The sequence below is a fragment of the Terrapene carolina genome, unplaced genomic scaffold (assembly GCF_002925995.2).
Source record: "Terrapene carolina triunguis isolate 2854851 unplaced genomic scaffold, T_m_triunguis-2.0 Scaffold132, whole genome shotgun sequence".
Classification (NCBI taxonomy): domain Eukaryota; kingdom Metazoa; phylum Chordata; order Testudines; family Emydidae; genus Terrapene; species Terrapene triunguis.
Window position 1 is genome coordinate 11,094,073 of NW_020664483.1, and position 18,845 is coordinate 11,112,917.

General features: G+C 41.6%; 1 protein-coding gene across 1 annotated transcript in view; it reads left to right on the forward strand.

The window, feature by feature from the left end:
- MACROD2 (mono-ADP ribosylhydrolase 2) overlaps positions 1–18,845 on the forward strand; it is a 1,327,587-nt gene that overhangs the window by 138,940 nt on the left and 1,169,802 nt on the right. The gene's annotated exons all lie outside the window — the stretch shown is intronic.

The following is an 18,845-nucleotide window of genomic DNA, read 5'->3' on the forward strand; positions in this document are numbered from 1 at the left end:
GATCTATCAGGAATTTTTGGGGATGTTTTTGTTCTGGACCTTTAATTAGTTCTTATTAGTGTGCAAAGGATGTAATATAATAATATTAATAACACAAAAATACTTTCACATTACTATAAGGGTCAACCACAAAACCTGGAAAAAATCAAAATTGAAAGCACCTCTTCCATTAATGTACCGTTTCGTATTGTAGCATGTACAATATGGTCAACTACTAACAAGTGTTCCTGATTATGTAGTTTTAAATCAGATCTACACTATTAATTGTCCCCTTTTAGGAGGTTTTCTTCTTCAAGAGTATTATGAGAAAATACAAACTCATATGACAGAACAGACAAGTTAGCAATATAACTGTTCCAAAATGTCAGATCTCCTTAATTGAATATAATGACTTGATTCTCTGCATCACGCACTTCTAAGCACAGTATCTTTTTTTGGTGTGACTAAGTGTTTGGTAGGACAAAAGCGTGACATTATTTTGTAGAATTGAGCAAATTACTATGTTTAAGATGACTTTGGATATGGAAATATTTTAAAAGGTTACTGTGAGGAGTCGTACCGAACTTTCTAAGATTAATTTCTTCTCGTTTCAGAGTAGCAGCCGTGTTAGTCTGTATCCGCAAAAAGAACAGGAGTACTTGTGGCACCTTAGAGACTAACAAATTTATTTGAGCATAAGCTTTTGTGGGCTACAGCCCACTTCATCAGATGCATAGAATAGAACATACAGTAAGAAGATATATATACATACAGAGAACATGAAAAGGTGGAGTTTGCCATACAAACTCTAAGAGGCTAATTAATTAAGATGAGCTATTATCAGCAGGAGGAAAAAAAAAACTTTTGTAGTGATAATCAAGATGGCCCATTTCAGACAGTTGACAAAAAGGTGTGAGGATACTTAACATGGGGAAATAGATTCAATTTGTGTAATGTCTCAACCACTCCCAGTCTCTATTCAAGCCAAAGTTAATGGTATCTAGTTTGTATATTAATTCAAGTTCAGCGGTTTCTCATTGGAGTCTGTTTTTGAAGCTTTTCTGTTGCAAAATTGCCTCCTTTAAGTCTGTTACTGAGTGACCAGAGAGGTTGAAGTGTTCTCCTACTAGTTTTTGAATGTTATGTTATTTCTGTTTTTTTTTTAAAAGGCTACTAATTTTAATTTTAAAACTTTGTTTTGAGAAATGAGTGTAAGACTCTGTAAAAGCATGTACACTTCCATTTTTTATTCCAGTAACTTAAATGTTAGGTTTAAAAACAGTTGTCAAACTGATATTGCAGACTTAACACCTGCACCCATTATAACAGGCTTATAATGGTAACCTTCAAAATCCCTGTACTCTAGCAACCTTATGCATTGCTTTAATTAGTCAGCCCCTCAGTTCTCTCTTTGGAGGAAGGGATTTCTGCACAACAGCCTTAACTTGGTTTCTTTCATTACTGTGTCAAATATAAATGGATACAAAGGATATAAAATAGCAACTGGAATATTCAAACAGTTTTCCATTTCTCATTAATATTCTTTCAGCAAGCAGCTTCCTCCCAAACTAAAATCAACTGTCCAGAAGACCAGAATCAAGGCTATTAATCTTTACATATTTATTGTGTGCCTTGGTTCATCAGAGGGCTTTTTCTCCAGAGATATGCTTGACTCTTCCTCTTGCAGCCTGGCTGTTTGCTGTGTCAGCAGCTCATACCAATAGATGCTGACTACAGTTTTGATTCAGCCCATAAACTATGTTTTGCACCCACAGAGCTGAAATCTGTGCTCTTTATGCTTTTGTATTTATGTACTGTACTTAGTTCTACCATAAGCCACTTAAGAGGCTTGCTTTAAAGGTTTAATTCTTAAAGAAGGGTAAAGCTGTCACTTGATGTTCTCTTTATCTTTCCAACTTCATGTAAAACCTGAAGGGAATGGCAGATGACCAATTCGACAGAAAGTGTGTGTATGAGCCATGTTAATAAAAATATACATGACTGGACCACCTAAGTATACTTGTCATGATCCTGAGACAAATTGATCAGTCTTACCATGGCAATGTGCAAAAGACACATGAGGTTTTTATGGCTAGCATTATTATTATTAGGTGCTTTTTGTTACTGGGGGCTTCTGACTTGAGAAAATGCTTGTAATAATATTCTAAAATGATATTTCTGTTATATCTGTTCCCAGTAACTGAAAAAGATGAATCTTGAAAAGTCAAGTGACTAATTGTCAGATTAAAAGCAATCTGTTACTGTAAAAGACCGGACTCACCCCTGCGGCGCCTCCTACTGGTCATCCAGGGAATTAGCTCAACAGCCACTGGAGCACCCTCTGCAGGCCGGTGATCTGCCTTGTCCTCTACTGGTGCTCGTGTCCCTCCCAGGACCCAGTGCCCCTATTATTGGGATGCTGCCCCCTGGCAGTACCCCACAGATCTGGGTTTCCCCACCCTGGGGAACCCCCACCCACTATCCCCACCTGGCCACAGCACTAGGCCACTGCCATCACCAACTAGCCCCCGCTCCCTGGGGCAGACTGCTGTATAGGCCACTCATCACTGGCAAGGGGGGTTTGGACCTGCTGCCTTGGCCTAGCCCTGGGTTGCCCTCTGCAACCCCCAGTACCTCTTGGCCTAAGACTAGGCCGCAGCCTGGGGCTTTCCAGGCTGGAGCTCCCTAGCCCTGCTCCACTCGGGTACCCTGTATCTAGCTCCCTGCAGCCAAGCCCTTCTCTCTCTGAAGGCAGAGAGAGACTCTACTGAGCTCCTAGCTTCCAGCCTCTTATATAGGGCCAGCTGAGGCCTGATTGGGGCGTGGCCCCAGCTGCAGCCACTTCCCCCAATTAGCCCAGTAGCTGCTTGCTCCCTGGGCTATCTCAGGCCCTTCCAGGCAGGAGCAGGTGTCCACCCTGCTACAGTTACCTATGTTAAAAATAATGCTTCAGATTAGATTTTAAAACTTTTCACTCTTAATAATCGACCTTTCATATTTGTACTGCTTGTTTACTTTTTCACTTCTGTCATTTTGGACATTACACATATACTGGTCAGTTTCACGTTCATTTCCAGGCTCTCCTGAACTTGAACAGTGCTTCAGTCTGTTGCAAACACTGTTAGGGAATATTTTACCAATAGGGTTTGTTTAATTGATTTTTTTTAATCTAGATTTTTTTTTAAAAAAAGCATGTTTTTGCAAACATGCATAGTAACCTTTGTAGATTTACATACATAGCAACCTTTACAGCTTCCACTGAGCCAAGAATTCACTTATGTATTTTTTCCCCTTGCTGGGCATCTCAGCAAATGTGGTCTTTGTGGACAATCTGGACCCCTTTTGCTCTGTTATTAATAACACTCTTGATACAGTCAACATTTTTATGACTTATTCTTGTGCTCATTAGTTTCTAACAGGCTGCAGTTGTTGTCATAGCTGCTATCCAGCTCTGAAAGAGCATGAAGACAAAAGCTTATAGAGACGACGAATACAATTTTCAAAAGTGCCTAAGTCCCATTTGCAGAAGTGATGTAAGCACTTAGCTTCCTAGTTTTGAAAATGATATTTAGGCAATTTTGAAGGTTTTGAATGTTTAAAAATATAGTGGATATTTTAGCAGTTATGAATATTAGTTCTATTCCGTTCGACATGAAAAATATTAAACCTATTCTTAAATAAAAATATTATACAGTACAGTATATACACAGCCTTGTATACTCTGCAGTTCTGCAGAATTTGCTCCCATAGTCAAGCTTTCATGTTTTTTTTTAAATAAGCTTCTAGGCCTACACTGGATAAGAAAATATTTCAAATGAGATTGCAGTAGATGTGTCTGCCTGTGTCTACATATATCCTGAAACAATATCTCTGATAGGGGATGAACTGTCCCATTCATCTCAATGGAATGTTAACTTTGAACTCCAATTATGGGAATTTGTGTCAACATTAATTATTTCACTGCTGATCATTTAAACATCCAACTAATGTGCTGTCTCATATATCCAAACTGTTTCCCAAACTTTCCCAGATGCCCAAAGTTCCACCTTCAGAAATGACCATCATCCCCCTCACAACTTTTATACTACAGTTTTGAATACAACTTTCTTCAGTAGGTAGAGCAGGGATCGGCAACCTTTGGCCCGCGGCCCGCCAGGGTAAGCACCCTGGCGGGCCAGGCCGGTTTGTTTACCTGCTGTGGCCGCGGTTCACTGCTCCAGGCCAATGGGGGCTGCGGGAAGCGGCGCGGGCCAAGGGATGTGCCTGGAGCAGCGAACCGTGGCAAGTGGGAGCCGCGATCGGCTGAACCTGCGGACGCGGCAGTAAACAAACCTGCCCGGCCCGCCAGGGTGCTTACGCGGCCTAGTGGGCTGCGTGCCAAAGGTTGCCAATCCCTGAGGTAGAGTATTTTAAAATTTACTGGCATATTCAACTTAATCTAAACTTCTGTAAGAGAGAGATTGTTGTATTTGTGTTATTCATGTTCATATTTAATAAAATAAAAATCTTCATGTAAAAATTATCTGAAATTGCTACAGACTCTCCAGTTTACTGCACTGGATTGTTGTAGAATCTCGAGATCTTGCAGCAGAATATCGGTCAAGCTTGCTGCATAGTACATTAGGTCTTGAAAATTAGATGTATGTACCTGGCTACACATGAGTTGGCTGCATGATGCAGCTGGGTTCACTAGTGACTGTGCCATTACAGATAAGGCACATACTGGGCCATGATTTGGAGTTATAGTGGAGATGGATATTGTGGGATCTAAAAATGCCATTTTAAAAGTATTAATATGTTACTCTTAGCTTGAATATTGAAATGTTCAGCTATCTAGAATTTTTTGTTTATGCAGATGACCTTTATTTTTACATGTTTTAGTTACAGGTAAACAGGACCTCACTGTATAGTAATTAGTGCAATACTTTAATTCCAGCTGTAGAATTTTATATATATATTAGTTTGCATTAGTGTTAAAAGCTAGTGCGCTTTGCATCAATTTTCAAAGCTTTGTTGGACTAGTTGGCCTTTTCTTATTCCTGTTAATACTGTGATTTAATGCCTGATAACGCAAGTTTTCCATGAGCTGTGGTCTTACCAAAAGTTTTCTCAGAATAATTTCTGTTTTGCCTCTTTCATCTGTAGAGACTTTGTGACTTCAAGGACTGCATATAGGCTATTTGCTGACTTCTCAGTTTACCCCTTCAGAGCCCTCATGAAATAGATTGAACAGGGTGCATATAGGGGTAGGATAGGAGCTGGTGGATTGTGGGCAAGTGCATATACAAGCTCTGTTTCTCATGTTGATGCTCCACCTATGTTTTGGTAGAGCAGGACTTGCAGCTGGTAAACCATCTGTTGTTCACTCAGGGCCGGCTCCAGGCACCAGCATTCCAAGCAGGTGTTTGGGGCGGCAGTCCGTGTGTTTTTGCCACTCCAAGCAGCGCGCCGAATTGCCGCCGCGGACGGCGGGGGCAGTCCATGTGCCATTAGGACTGCACGCGCGTTTCCGCGGCGGCGGCAATTCAGCAGCAGCTTTTATGTTCAGCTGCCCGCGGGGGCAATTCTGCGGCTTCTGTCTTCCGGCTGAAGACAGAAGCTGCTGCCAAATTGCCGCCGCCGTGGAAACGCGTGTGCCGCTCTAATGGCATACGGACTGCCCCCGCCATCTGCGGGGGCAATTCGGCATGCTGCTTGGGGCGGCAAAAACAGTAGAGCCAGCCCTGTGTTCACTGGTTGAAGAGTTGTGGAGTTGAGGCTGATTGTCTCATTATGATCTTGTGCTTCCCACATCTGTTTGTTGGCTTGTTAACACTTGTCTGTACTTTTATATTTAGATTATAAGATCTTTGGGGCAGGGATTGTCCTTGTTACAGGTCTGTATAGTGCCTAACATAATAGGTTTGGAGTCTCCATGTGCTTCCTCAATAAATACTCCTGAGGGAATTCTGCGCCACTGTGTGTGCACACAGAAAATAGCTTTTGCTGAAAAGTTGCCAGAGGGCACTTTGGTGCTAGAACACAGCAGCTGCTCCTGGAAAGACCTAGCCAGGATAGGGAAGAGAAAGAGCCTGCCTTCTTCACAGCGCCTGTCAGGCCAGGTCAGAAGACCGTGGATATGGGGAGACAGACAGTGTGCGGCTGCGGGGTGTGTGTGTGTCTCATAAGGGCTAGTGGGGGAGAGCAGACTGGAGCAGGGGCTGAATGGGAGTGGAGGTGCAGGGCCACAGGGGGAGGGACATGCAGGGATACATGGGCAGAGGGGGAGGGGGTGTAGAGCTATGGGGCGGGGAGGAGGATGGCTGAGTGGGGGCACAGACACATGAAGACGGGGTGCAGGGACACATGGAGATGAAGGGAGGGGGCTGGATGAGGGGGTGCAGGGACAGAGGGGGAGGGTACAGAGCTACAAGGGGAAGAGGGATGGCTGAGTGGGGGCACAGATACACATGGGGACAGGGGCAGATGTACCTGACTGAATGGGAGAGGCTAGGGGTCAGCCAGGGTCTGCATGGGGATGCTCCCTAACAGTCCCTCCCCCACCCCCAAAAAACCTGTTCCATACTTTTCCCACCCATACCAAACAACCTTTCACGTTCATACCCAGGCTCTTTCCTGGCAATTACTTCCCTTTACCTCAGCTCCTCCATTACCCCTGACTCCCCCAAGCCTTTGCATTGCTTCTGAGCAGTGCAGAAAATACAGTTCTGTACTGTAGTTTAAATGAATTATTAGTCAGAGTTCTGTATTAATATGCCTAGTAAGAAAAAAACATTCCCTGAATCTTTTTTGTTGTTTGTATTGTTACAGACATACTTGCTGACAGGTATTTTGAAATAAATTGCCTAAATAATTGAAACTGGTGTGATTATATTGTTATTTTGACAAATAAAATATGCAGAATTTTAAAATATTATGTGCAGAATTTTTAATTTTGTGGCGCAGAATTCCCGCAGGAGTAATATAAATAATCAACATAAACAATAATGGAGCTTGGGGGGCATTACTTGGAGGTCAGGGAGAGGGAAAACAGCTTTTTAGGAGTTGTTTCTGGGGTGGAGGTTGAGTGCAGCCACAACCAACTGTACAGTGACTGTGGGGCAGCATGGCTAAGAAACATTTCTGGGGGGAATGATGAGGGACCAGAGGAAAGTCTGGTGTACTGTCCGCTCTGACAACTATGGAATGTATCCACACGGGCACACAATCAATTAAGACTAATACAATAGAGCCTCACTCAATGTCACCACACCCAAAAAAGCTAGCATGACTTTGTATGACTTTTAGAGCAACTGAAAAAACAATGAGGGCAGGGGGAATATTCACTATGACAAACCATTTGTTTAGTGTTGGTCAGGCCATGGTTTCGGTAGAGGAAGTAGTCTTTGTTGAAATTTGTTGTGCAATCATTTTTCAGCATTTTAATATTCTAATTTGTATCTGTTTGTCTAATCTGAGTTCTTACTTGGCTTACTGACGTCTACAGAAAAATAATGTAGATCTACAGCATGTGAAATGGATATGCAGAACACTGAGCATATGTAACAAAGAAGGATTTTTTGTTGTTGTTTTACCAGAAATGTTATGTTGGAAGGAAATACGAGTAAAAAGAGGTAAAATATGCTATTAGAATTTTATATTTATCCCATGCCCAACTTGTGGCATACTAGCCATTATATTGATTTATAGTTACTGAAGATCCTGGTTATCCAGCAGCTACACAAAGAGATCTTTAACCATTGACAGATTTATCCAGACAAAGAAGGAATTTAGCAGAGTGTAGCACACCAATACAGCCAGAAGCTTCTCAGATGTAGATGCTTTACTTCATTTTTTTAGGCTTCCTTTTTATTCTTGTTGACTGCTGAGCAATAAAACAATATTATGCTTTGAATTTTTCTTAATGAGAAAATGGCCAGGTCCCAATTTAGAACATTATTATGATGGATGAGAAAAATCTGCTCACGTCTCAAAAGCTGTACATTTTTACTCAGCAGCCAGATAGCTCACAAAATGTGGTGACAGATGCATACAAACAAGTTAAAAGACCCATTACAATAAGATCACAACACAACTTTAAAAAGGGGGGTTGCTGCATTTACAAGAATCCAAAACCAAGCCATCTGTCTGTCTGTTCATGTTACAAGCATACTTTTTTTTGAGTACGTAATTATGTATCCATCTTTTCTATTCTGAGATTGCCTGTGAAATTGTTACTTATAAAATCTGAAGTAGTATAATGTGTAAATAATTTGCTTGGATTATTTTAAATCTTCTGGAGTTCTAAAATAGAGTAATACTTTTTATTGCTATACTTCATTATTAATTTTCATATCTGGCTTTGTGCAAGAGTAGTGGTATATACATTTGCAATTTGTCAACATATTGTGTTTGTTAGTTGCTTTATCAATAAGCAAAATGTAATAATTGGACCAATATTTTTCTTGAACTTCAGGTCACCTCTTCAAAACTAGATTTATTAATGAAGTGGGCCATTGCATTTTGACCTGGTCAATAATTACCTAAGGCAGTGTTCATTGCAAGGCTCGTGAGCCAGTGGCGGCTCCCATCGACCCTAAGTGCAGCTCCCTGTCGATCACGATCTCCGGCGGTGCAGCGAGCTGCCACTAAGGCATGCTTCCTGCCTGCCCCGGCCCCACGCCGCTCCCAGAAGCGGCCAGCATGCACCCGTGGCCCCGGGGGTGGGGGAGCAGAGGTCTCTGCGTGCTGCTTCTGCCTGCAAGCACCGCCCCTGCAGCTCACATTGGCCGGGAATGTGGAACTGTGGCCAATGGGAGTTGCGGGGGCGGTGCCTGCAGAGAAGGGCAGTGCGCAGAGCCACGTGCCCCCCCAGGGGCGCATTGGCCCCTTCTGGAAGCAGCGTGGGGCCGGGGCCGCCCAAAGTAAGTGCTGCCCCCTTCAATGGGCAGGTTCTGAATAGCATTAAGCCCAGGAGTAGCATGAGTACAGCAGGCCCAGCTATGCTGGACCAGCATTTCTCTTCCACCACCTGACCTGCAGCCTCCCGGGGCCAGCCCTCCATACCTCCTCCTGCACCCTAAGCCCTTGCCTTTTTAATTCCATATATTTTCCTGGTTATTATTATATAAAAGGAGTATCGTTTTATTGGACCAGTAGACTTTGTTTTAATTACACGAGTGGCTCTGTAACATTACATCATTAAGGAATAGTAAGCAATGTGTTAATTTAGTAATTGAGGTGTCTCTCACATTGAAGGTTTTTTACCAAAGTGGCCCCCACTTCAAAAATAGTGAAGAGCACTGACCTAAGAGAACTAGAATAAAGGGGAAAGGGAAGGTGAATGATTCTTTTACCAGGAGTAAACAGAGCTATTTTATGCACAATGGATGAGGTTCAGCATAGCCTAATATGTTAGAATGTAGTTCTTATCCACACTTGGAGAAAATATTAATCTTTCAGAGAATTTACACTGTGTATATATCACTCATACAGTTAAGGTGAGCTGTTGGTATTTTACATCCATGTTTTCAATGATTCATAATTGACCTGCAAAAAAATCACTTAACACTATCAGCGTATGTGCAATGTGTCCAGCCATTTGATGGCGTTGTCATCAGCCAGATGGAGAGCTGTTAGCCCGCTGTCGAAATAAATCAGTGGGCACTCATCAAGGTTATGCGACATAATCTGAAGTTGACTGCAGCTACATTGTGGGTCATTAGAAAAATTCCGTTTAAAGAGATTGGCCACACAGTTGCCCTGTCCTGTTCAAAACCAGTTCAAAGATGACCACAGGGGCCTTGGCAGATCAAAACCTGGTGGACAGATGGTTGGATCAGTGATGAGAGAGTGATTAATGACAGTCTACTCATTGCGCAAAGCAGATTCCACTGTCATGTCCTGTGGTGGCATAAATGACAATACAAGGCATCTAGAAGACAGGCACGCTGGTTGGTGGTGAAGAGGTCTGCATACAAAGACAGGTTGCTATTCTCATGAATCTTGGCTAGCAGCATGACAGAGGCCCTCTCATGGCAATATGGGGTGGTGCTATGTTACTAAGTATTGGTAGCCAAGGCAGCAGAATTGCCCATAAAGTCCCGGTAACAATACACGTAGTTTTGTTAAGCTCTACATCGACCATCCTTGTGTGAGACAAGCAACATCAGACAGGAGCACAGTACTCTGCTGTTGAATAGCAGAGTACAAGAGCTAATGTTCTAGGCATCTAGGTGCTCGCACTCCAGGTGAAAGGCCAATTTTCTGAGCAGGTTATTCTGATTGCTGACTTTGGCTGCTGTCTTCCTCTAGTGGTTGCGGTACGTTAATGACCTATTCAATGTCACATTGAGGTAAACTGGGTTTGGATCATGCTCCAAGCATTGAGGAAAATATTTAACTTGTTGCTTGTGCTGGCATTATGCAGATGAAATACACTAGAAACCATCTTGGAAAAGCTCGGCTGCAGGCCCCATTGACTACAAGAGTCTGCCATGAGCTTCATATCATCATTCAAGACCTTCTCAATTTCTGAGAAGGACTGAGCCTGGTAGCTGTAGCAGATGTCATCAGCATAGATAAACTTGTGAGAGAGTGTAGCTGGCAGGTTGTTGATGTACACGTTGAACAGTATCAGTGAAAGAACTGAGCCTGGAGAATGGCCGTTGATCTGACACTTCGAAGAGCTACAGCAGTTACCCATGTATACTCTAAACTGCCTGTTTTGACGAAACTAACACTTAACATTAAACTTCACAGACAGTTTCACTAAGGATGATTTAACTAAGTGCAACCTACAACCAATTAAGTGGTAGCAATGTTCCCTTTTAAAGTTAGTAAAATGTTTTGGGATGTAAGAATTTGTCTCCTTCACGTAACTTTAGTCCATAATTTAGATACATTATTAAAAAATAACTTTTCAAAGCTACGTGGTATAATTAAATACCAGACAGAACCTCCCCACAACAAAAATAAGCTAACCGTTTTCAAGTTTGGTTGAGGTGATCCCAGCAGTGGAATCCATACTGGATGTGTCTTGGTATAGGAACTTAATTCCAGTTAAGGGAAACATGAGAGGGAGAGAAGTATGATAAGTTTGATATTCCTGAAGTGCTGAATATCTGCCTCTAGTTGATAAATTTGAGGCACTGAAACCCCTTCTTGCTGGTAGTAAGGAAAATTCTATCTGTCCCCCAGGGCTTTCATGGCCGCCAGGAGAGATATCTCCTTCACTCTACTCCTTTCATCTGCAACCATGGTTTTGGTGGTATGACCTGAGTAACTTTTGCCACCTGCTAGGTATTCCTTATGTTTCAGTTGGAAAGAATACCCTCTCTTCAACATTCCCCCTCCCCCCGTGCCCTGTTCCCCAACCCCAAAATGCCCACGGTTAATTTTTTTCCCTGTTTTTGTCATCTTCATCTTATCTGAAGAGTTCTGGTTTTTAAATCCTCTTCTATATTTTAGAAGAATATAGTTATAAGCGATTTTTCTATGTGTTGCATGCATTGAAATCTTAATGATAATATTTTAGTAATCTGTTAACAGAAATGCGAAACATTCTGGGCTATTTTCTTTTTTTATTACTTTTTTCATACCCACATTCTATGATAACTTATGCTAATACTGATAAAACAGATGAGAAAATATTAATACTGATTAGTTTTCTTCCTTCTTAGGAATGCATTAAAGCAACACAATCTATCCAATGCCAATATGCCACTTCGGTTAGCATCCATTCTCTTCATAGAGGAATATGATATGCCCAGGTCTTTCTGCAATGGATGTTTACTCCAAAACCAAACATTAGCTCATTTCAGCACTGCATAGTACTTTGTGTGACAGCTTGAGTACAATGTTAATACTATTCTTGCCTTTCTGTGGTAGTCATTTTTTCCTGTGCACAAACTTCAGCAGAATAACTGGAAAGTTCTTTTCACTCAAACTTTGAATATTAATATGACACTGGCTGAAGGAACTGGTAACGATGTAGGCTTTAATAATACTGGCAGTCATAAGCATTGAAGTGTAGCTTGCAATATCTTTAGTAGAGATGAAAATTGTGTCACAGCACAGTGGTGCAGTAGAATTGAAGAGCAAATTTGCAAAGTTTTATTATCTACCTGACAAGTCCCTTTAGTTCATTCTGCTAGAATATATCTGTCTTTCAAGGCAAGAATATGCAAGTTTCTGTCTAACTTCCCTGTTCAGTATTATTTTTTTCGTATTAATTCAGACAATTATTTTTTTTTAAAACAACACTAAACATCATTTTTAGAAGCCAGCTGAACATAGTCTGGCACTACAGTATGTATTTTAACATATTTTAGTCTGATGTACGGATGTTAAAATGGATGCAAGACAGTGATTATGTAGCTTTTACTTGCACAGTGATAAAAATAATTTATCCTTTTATATAAACATTTTAAATACTTAAGTATGTCTATATGTTGTCCATCTAGGTGAGTGTTTGCAGGAAGGGGTTCCTTTGAGGTTATTATATGTACTTTCAATATATTTCATGAACGTTGTATTGCTCATCTCAATTAATACTTTATATTTGTGTTGTCATAGCTTGTGTGTGCAGTTTACTTGGTAGCTCTGATTTAACATTAACTTGTGTCCTGCATTGAAAATTTTCCCACCAGAGGTTCACTTTAAAGGCTGGGAAGTAGTCAGGTAATTTCCTATCTACAGTAGCTTGATGTGATAAATTCCTGATGTTTAAAAGTGATCTTTTACACTGATTTTTCTCACCCTTTTTGGTAACAGGACAATTTGGTAATGTTTGTTGACATCGATCATAAAATTTGCTATTGGTTTCAAAGTAAGAAAATAATGGGTGCTATTCTGTGTGGTATTTAAAATATTTTGGTGAATATTTGTATTTATGAAATTTAAGGAATTAACAACATAGCTAGAAATTGAAACATTTTAATAGTATTTGAAAGCTAGGTTACAATGCAGACTTCTAAGGTAATGGTTTTTAGTGTTAATTAAGAAAATCTGTGGACCAAATCCTGCCTGTCTTCTTCTAAGAAATAGTCCCTTTGTAATGAATGGGATCATTTATCTGAAAAAAGGTGAGCAGGATTTGGTTTTACACTTACGAAAGTGGTAAGAAACTAATCTAACTGAATCTTAGCTAAGAGTACATGCTATGGTAGACTGTAGTGAAATGAGTTAAATGCTGACTGTAAAAGGTATTTGCATGATCAAATCGAAACTAACTTCCCATAGGACCTTTGAGATAGACTAATACTTCGTTTACTGAAACATCCAGCAGTGTTAATGATATCCTACTCTGATTATTGGAACATAACTGTGCCCTTGACAAATCTGAGAATCTCAATTTCAGCCAAATATGGTCACACCAAAAGTTAGTTATTTTGGGTATGATTTCTGTTCTGTCTGCACAGCATATTGACTTTTCAGAGAAATATGTAAATTCCCTATTTGATATTATGTGGCGTCCAGTTCTGGGTGCCACATTTCAGAAAAGATGTGGACAAATTGGAGACAGTCCAGAGAAGAGCAACAAAAATGATTAAAGGTCTAGAAAACATGACCTGTGAGGGAAGATTGAAAAAATTAGGTTTGTTTAGTCTGGAGAAGAGAAGACTGGGCGGGGGGGGGGCATGATAATAGTTTTCAGGTATGTAAAAGGTTGTTACAAGGAGGAGGAGGAAGAAAAATTGTTTTTCTTAACCTCTGAGGATAGGACAAGAAGCAATGGGCTTAAATTGCAGCAAGGGAGGTTTAGGTTGGACATTAGGAAAAACTTCCTAACTATCAGGGTGGTTAAGCACTGGAATAAATTGCCTAGGGAGGTGGTGGAATCTCCATCATTAGGGATTTTTAAGAGCAGGTTGGACAAACACCTGTCAGGGATGGTCTAGATAATACTTAGTCCTGCCTTGAGTGCAGGGGACTGGGCTAGATGCCCTCTCGAGGTCCTTTCCAGTTCTATGATTTTATGATTATATCAAATAAGTTCAATAGAGGACAAAAGTCCAATAGTGTAGCATATCTGATTTGCTCCATAATATATAAACTACTACCACGCTCCCTATAAAATGAGTATTATTCAGTTGAGTAGGTTGCTAGACTAGGAGACTTGGGTTATATTCTGAGCTTTGCCACTGACTTGCTCTGTGACCTTGCACAAACCATTTAAACTCTCTGGGTGAAATAATGGCTCCATTTAAATGAATGGCAAACTCCAATTGACTTATGTGGAACTGGGATTTCACCCCTCTGTATCTGTTTCCCTACTGGTTGAATGATGATGATACTTCCCTTCCTTTGTAAAGTTACAGTAGAACTTCGATTTTAAGATCATCCATCTTGCAAATGACTAGTTCCCAAAAGGGGGGTGGGGGGAAATCACATAACAAAATAATGTCAATGAACAAGATGATATTCCTTCATGTTCTGGTGCCTTTGATGAATTGGAAATTGCCTTGTAGTGCTTTGAAAGACAAGAACAAGTGATCCAGTACCCCATACTGCAACTAATGCGCCACACTTACTGTGATTTTGAGATGTTCACTTTTGCAAACTTTTCCACTTTATGAGCGCCTCAAACCCAATTACTTTGTAAAATAGGGGTTCTGCTCTATATAACTGCTAAACATCAGCATCACCGTTGTTTTACCACCACACTGTTGAAAGAAAATAATTAAATAAGGTTATTGCTTTTGGTTGATTCAGAGATTTCTTATTACAGTTACTGACGTTTTAAACCTGTGTTTTAAAGAATGCAGTCCATGGCTTTTACAGATTTTTAAGACTTTTTTTACTCACTTTTCATGCTATTTGTACTTTTTATTTTTTCTCCTTTATCAATAATTTTTCCTCTGTTCCCCACACAGAACAGCTTTTTACAAAGGTGCTCATAATCAGGGCCGGCTCTAACTTTTTTGCCGCCCCAGGCAAAAAAGAAGAGCGCCGCCCCGCCATAACACAACATCCCCCAGTGTCGGGCCGCTCAAACCCCCGCCTCCTCCCCCTGAGCGCCGTGCCGCCCAACCCCCCGCCCCCCGAGCACTGCGCCGGGCCACCCAAACCCCCGGAGCACCGCCCAAACCCCTGCCCCCCCCAAGCGCCGCACCGCTCAAACCCCCGGAGCACCAGGCTGTGCCGCCGAAATACCCCCCACGCTGCCCGGCCGAAACAAACAAACAAAAACCACCGTGAGCACCCCCCGCCACCCCAACATTGGCCGCCCCTTCTAAGGTGCTGCCCCAAGCATGTGCTTGGTCGGCTGGTGCCTGGAGCCAGCCCTGCTCATAATGTATAAACTATGACACTGGCTATTCTTAAAAACATTTTAAAAGAATCACATAGAAAATTATGTAGACTATGCATTTGCAGAAGTTTAGTCCGACTATCATAAATATTTCATGTTAAGTATCTTTCGTATATTTTTATATTTAAAAATATTGGCAAATCACATGATAAGCAGCATAGTTTTGTTCACTAAAAAGGGTTTTCTAGATAAATAGTTATTAGGAATGGTTAAATAATTTGGTTTTCTCTTTGTCTTGTCTCATGAGTACTTTTCTGGTGGTAACAGTGTGAGTCTGACTACATCTATATCTATTCCGTCGGGTTTCTCTAAAATCTTTTTAAACCCCATACCTTTCTTCAGCAGTGACATTAGCTAGCAAGCATAATTCTGTAGCAATATATTGGTTCTGTAGGGTTGTCTTTTTTTATATGGAAGTTGACTACCTGGTAGTCATCGTATACTTTTTATCTCTCACTTTTGAATATCTGCTCCTGTCTTTCACTGTAGACTCTCTCCTAGTTTGGCTAGGTGGTTGCCCAATCTCCATTTACAGGTAAGTCCTCCTTTGGAAAAATACTGCTTTCTATATCTGCTGTCTAACAGAGATGTTGTTAGGTAAGGTGGGAAAAGAGAGATGTGTGACAAGAGCAGATTACTCATTGCTAATCTTGTTTGTCATAGTCCTCTACTCCCATCCAGCATCCTCCCTTTCTTCACTCAGGAGTGCAGCTTGCAGTATTTTTTCCCCTAAGTTTCTCTCAAATTTTTTGTTTTGGAATTTTCTCTGACCAGAGCCATAATGTTTTATGTAATGGTTGTTACTGGGTAGAGAGGGAGAAGAGGACTATATACTAAACAGAATCAGGATTACTGGTGAGCAGTCTTCCCTTATTTGATATGATCTTGAGCGTTTCATGGGACCTCTCAAATCTCTCTTCTGTCTTCTGCCCTCTGTCTGACTAGGTCTATAATTGATCATAGAACCTCCTGATTAAAATCTTCTCACAGAGTTAATCTTTCTGCACAAGTTTAATTGCTTTTCCCTCTTCTGGCAGACATTTATTTGAGGAATCTCCCAACTAAACCCTTAAAGGTCAGCTTTAGAACAAATATTCTCTGACTGGTTTCAGAGTAGCAGCCGTGTTAGTCTGTATCCGCAAAAAGAACAGGAGTACTTGTGGCACCTTAGAGACTAACAAATTTATTAGAGCATAAGCTTTCGTGGGCTACAACCCACTTCTTCGGATGCATATTGAGTGAAACATATCGAGGAGATATATATACACACATACAGAGAGCATGAACAGGTGGGAGTTGTCTTACCAACTCTGAGAGGCCAATTAAGTAAGAGAAAAAAAACTTTTGAAGTGATAATCAAGGTAGCCAAGTACAGACAGACAGTTTGATAAGAAGCAAGTGTGAGAATACTTACAAGGGGAGATAGATTCAATGTTTGTAATGGCTCAGCCATTCCCAATCCCTATTTAGCCCTGAGTTGATTGTGTCTAGTTTGCATATCAATTCCAGCTCAGCAGTCTCTCGTTGGAGTCTGTTTTTGAAGTTTTTCTGTTTTAAGATAGCCACCCGCAGGTCTGTCATAGAATGGCCAGACAGGTTAAAGTGTTCTCCCACTAGTTTTTGAGTATTATGATTCCTGATGTCAGATTTGTGTCCATTAATTCTTTTGCGTAGAGACTGTCCGGTTTGGCCAATGTACATGGCAGAGGGGCATTGCTGGCACATGATGGCATATATCACATTGGTAGATGTGCAGGTGAACGAGCCCCTGATGGTATGGCTGATGTGATTAGGCCCTATGATGGTGTCACTTGAATAGATATGTGGACAGAGTTGGCATCGGTCTTTGTTACAAGGATAGGTTCCTGGGTCAGTGTTTTTGTTCAGTGATGTGTGCTTGCTGGTGAGTATTTGCTTTAGGTTGGGGGGTTGTCTGTAAGCGAGGACAGGTCTGTCTCCCAAGATCTGTGAGAGTAAAGGATCATCTTTCAGGATAGGTTGTAGATCTCTAATGATGCGCTGGAGAGGTTTTAGTTGGGGGCTGAAGGTGACAGCTAGTGGTGTTCTGTTATTTTCTTTGTTGGCCCTGTCTTGTAGGAGGTGACTTCTGGGTACTCGTCTGGCTCAACAGACTGGATTTCTACATAGATTGCTTCCGTCAACGTGCAAAGGCTGAAATTGTGGATAAGCAACATCACTTGCCCCATAACCTCAGCCATGCTGAACACAACGCCATCTACAGCCTCAGAAACAACCCTGACATCATTATCAAAAAGGCTGACAAAGGAGGTGCTGTCGTCATCATGAATAAATTAGAATATGACCAAGAGGCTGCTAGACAGCTCTCTAACACCACATTCTACCAGCCATTATCCTCTGATCCCACTGAGGATTACCTAAAGAAACTACACCATCTGCTAAAAAAACTCCCTGACAAAGCACAGGAACAAATCTGTACAGACACATGCCTAGAACCCCGACCAGGGACATTCTATTTGCTACCCAAGATCCATAAACCTGGAAATCCTGGACGCCCCATCATCTCAGGCATTGGCACCCTAACATCAGGCTTGTCTGGTTATGTGGACTCTCTCCTCAGACCCTACGCTACCAGCACTCCTAGCTATCTTCGAGATACTACTGACTTCCTGAGGAAACTACAATCCATCGGTGATCTTCCAGAAAACACCATCCTGGCCACTATGGACGTAGAAGCCCTCTACACCAATATTCCACACAAAGATGGACTACAAGCTATCAGGAACAGTATCCCCGATAATGTCACAGCTAACCTGGTGGCTGAACTCTGTGACTTTGTCCTCACCCACAACTATTTCACATTTGGGGACAATATATACCTTCAAGTCAGCGGCACTGCTATGGGTACCCGCATGGCCCCACAGTATGCCAACATTTTTATGGCTGACTTAGAACAACGCTTCCTTAGCTCTCGTCCCCTAACGCCCCTACTCTACTTGCGCTACATTGATGACATCTTCATCATCTGGACCCATGGAAAAGAAGCCCTTGAGGAATTCCACCATGATTTCAATAATTTCCATCCCACCATCAACCTCAGCCTAGATCAATCCACACAAGCGGTCCATTTCCTGGACACTACTGTGCTAATAAGCGATGGTCACATAAATACCACCCTGTACCGGAAACCTACTGACCGCTACACTTACCTACATGCCTCCAGCTTCCATCCAGGACACACCACACGATCCATTGTCTACAGCCAAGCTCTAAGATATAACCGCATTTGCTCCAATCCCTCAGATAGAGACAAGCACCTACAAGATCTCTATCAAGCATTCTTAAAACTACAATACCCACCTGCTGAAGTGAAAAAACAGATTGACAGAGCCAGACGAGTACCCAGAAGTCACCTCCTACAAGACAGGGCCAACAAAGAAAATAACAGAACACCACTAGCTGTCACCTTCAGCCCCCAACTAAAACCTCTCCAGCGCATCATTAGAGATCTACAACCTATCCTGAAAGATGATCCTTTACTCTCACAGATCTTGGGAGACAGACCTGTCCTTGCTTACAGACAACCCCCCAACCT